The following is a 2,753-nucleotide window of genomic DNA, read 5'->3' as shown; positions in this document are numbered from 1 at the left end:
AGAGCTTCTGTAAAGTTTGGAAGGTAGGAGACGAGATACTGGCAGAAGTAAAGCTGTGAGTACCGGACGTGAGTCGTGCTTCGGTAGCTCAGTTGGTAGAGCACTTGCCCGCGAAAGGCAAAGGTCCCGAGTTCGAGTCTCGGTCGGGCACACAGTTTTAATCTGCCAGGAAGTTTCATATCAGCACACACTCCGCTGCAGAGTGAAAATTTCATTCTGGAAACATCCCCCAGGCTGTGGCTAAGCCATGTCTCCGCAATATCCTTTCTTTCAGGAGTGCTAGTTCTGCAAGATTCGCAGGAGAGCTTCTGTAAAGTTTGGAAGGTAGGAGACGAGATACTGGCAGAAGTAAAGCTGTGAGTACCGGACGTGAGTCGTGCCTCGGTAGCTCAGTTGGTAGAGCACTTGCCCGCGAAAGGCAAAGGTCCCGAGTTCGAGTCTCGGTCGGGCACAGAGTTTTAATCTGCCAGGAAGTTTCATATCAGCGCACACTCCGCTGCAGAGTGAAAATTTCATTCTAAAGACATAGTTAACAGAGTATGACCACCATGAGACAGGCATGTGCTCAGAAACTATGGAAATTTACGACTATGAGAGAAATGTTTGGAATAGTGATGAGAGTAAATTTAATTCTGAAGTGTGTTCACAACTGATATTGTCACGTAGAAAAGACAATGTCACAGCTTGTGTGTTGCAGCGCGCACATAACTTTACAGAGAGGTGTACAACTCGTGAGGCTTTATCACCTACAGACAATTGAATAAAGCGCTCTGTATCGAGCTTCAAGATATGTAAAGTTTCAAAGGGACTGTAATCAGTATGTAAACGGAGCATTAAGCATATGTCAGCCAACTGCTGAAGTTGTGAATCGCATTTGTTGTTGTTGTTGCTGCTGCTGCCTTCCATCTTTTCCAGTCTTGTGGCACTCTTTTCACCTCTACGGAGCTAATACATACAACACTAATCTGTTTTCCATACTCTAATCTTGATATTTCTCTACAATTTTGCCGTCCTCTGCTGCTCCTTCCAGCGGCAGGTTAACTATTCCTGGATGGCACAGCAGGTGTCCCGCTAAAGTATTCCTTCTTTTGGTATGTCTTTTTATAGACTTCTGTCGTCGTCTATTCTTCCTAGTACTTCTTTATTCCTCACCTTATCCGTTCATTTCATTTCTAAGATATTTCGGCACAGCATGAAGAGCGTTATCCATTGTCAGTCTTTAGTGTCCAAACAAATGAAAGACGCCTGCTGTAGTGTGGCTCCAGTGCAGTCCATTAATACTTTCTGATCGTCCTAAGAGGAATATTAGATTAATCTACATGTGATTTTTCTTTAGGATACTTATCAATTCTTATGGGGTTTACCTGAACAATAAATGTGTAATGAACATTCCGCATTGAGCAAAATACGTTTCTCTCCTGCTCTAGAGCCACAGATATTTCTGTCATGTTACACCATCATCAGTGGTCTTCCTTTCATTTCACTGAACAGTACATTTTGTTGTTCTTGTCGCTTTATGTATTCTCTAATACACCTGATGTGATGTCGTGATGTTCTAACAATGTGGAAGTTAGTTCGACCAGCAACAAAATTGCTTATCCACACTGACTGACAAAAAAAGTGAAGCGCCCAGATCGAGTGGAAGAAACTAAATGAGATTTCTTGGGTTGAAAGGGTATGTGATGTTATTTTAGTGATCACAATAACGAGCAGAATTTACAAAGAATTTGACAGTAAGCTTTCATTTATCAGTACGACGTTGCATCTCCTCCGGCCTGGATGCATGCAATAATTAGATTGGGAAAGGTGTCATAAAGCCACCGTATTCTGTCCAGAGGCAAGATAGCTCATAACGGTTCTAATTGGTCTTTGACATCCTGGATATTGAAGCCGCGACGGAGTTGACGTTCGAGCTAACCACACATATGTTCTTTTGGGGACAGATCTGACATCTTGCTGACCATAGGAGTATCTCGACACTTCGCTGTGGTCAAAGTTGAATCTTCAGGGCATAAACTACTCAAAAAGAGCTTTGTTCCACTGAATGTTTGGGGTCTTTGTGGGTTTAGATTCATGTGAAACTAGAAATAAAAGAATAAGGTTATGGAATTAAAAAAATGTTCATTTTGAAATTTAAAAACTACAGGTGTCTGAAGATCCTCATCTTAGCACATCTGTGAAATCAAACTCTGTTGTTGGGTAATATTCAGTACTGCGTTCCACTACCGCGTGCACCGAACGTGCTTGGATGCACCTTGATATGTTGTCTACACGGGTAATAGAGACATTGCTACTCAAGACTGGTGCATTCTCCGACGGTGGCACTCCTGAGGTCATCGAGTGTGTGAGAAGGGATCTTGTGACGACGCACAGGAAGTTTCATCTTGCTCAAGCATGCTGAACCAGGTTCTTGTCAGCAAATACCCCAGGCCATTCCTTCCTCTCAATGAAAGGCGTTCAGTTGTTGGGTCCGGTGTTATCGTCTTGAAAGACGAAGTCATTGTTGAAATTTTAAATGTAGAGCTGAAATGTAGAGTGAGGTCCTGGTCTCATATCGCATGGCCCTCAGATTACCCTCTGTAGTGCTGAGAATCGTCCGACATGCGTACATGATTTCGGTCCAAACACATTAGTCTGCACAAGTCTATGAACGAAAGCCGACACTATCGATCCTAGTTGCATTCCAGGGTTTCCCTCATCCAGCTTCTTCATGCACCACGTTTCTGCGTCACGTACGCTATCGTTCTTAATGG

General features: G+C 43.2%; 1 non-coding gene across 1 annotated transcript; it reads left to right on the top strand.

Moving 5' to 3' along the window:
• The first annotated feature begins 378 nt into the window (after window positions 1–378).
• Window positions 379–453, top strand: Trnas-cga. Its single transcript has one exon. It is a non-coding gene; the product is annotated as a tRNA-Ser (tRNA).
• The last annotated feature ends 2,300 nt before the right edge of the window (window positions 454–2,753 follow it).

This window comes from Schistocerca americana, chromosome 5 (assembly GCF_021461395.2).
Source record: "Schistocerca americana isolate TAMUIC-IGC-003095 chromosome 5, iqSchAmer2.1, whole genome shotgun sequence".
Classification (NCBI taxonomy): domain Eukaryota; kingdom Metazoa; phylum Arthropoda; class Insecta; order Orthoptera; family Acrididae; genus Schistocerca; species Schistocerca americana.
The sequence above is the reverse complement of the archived record's forward strand: the minus strand, read 5'-3'. Positions and strand labels throughout refer to the sequence as shown.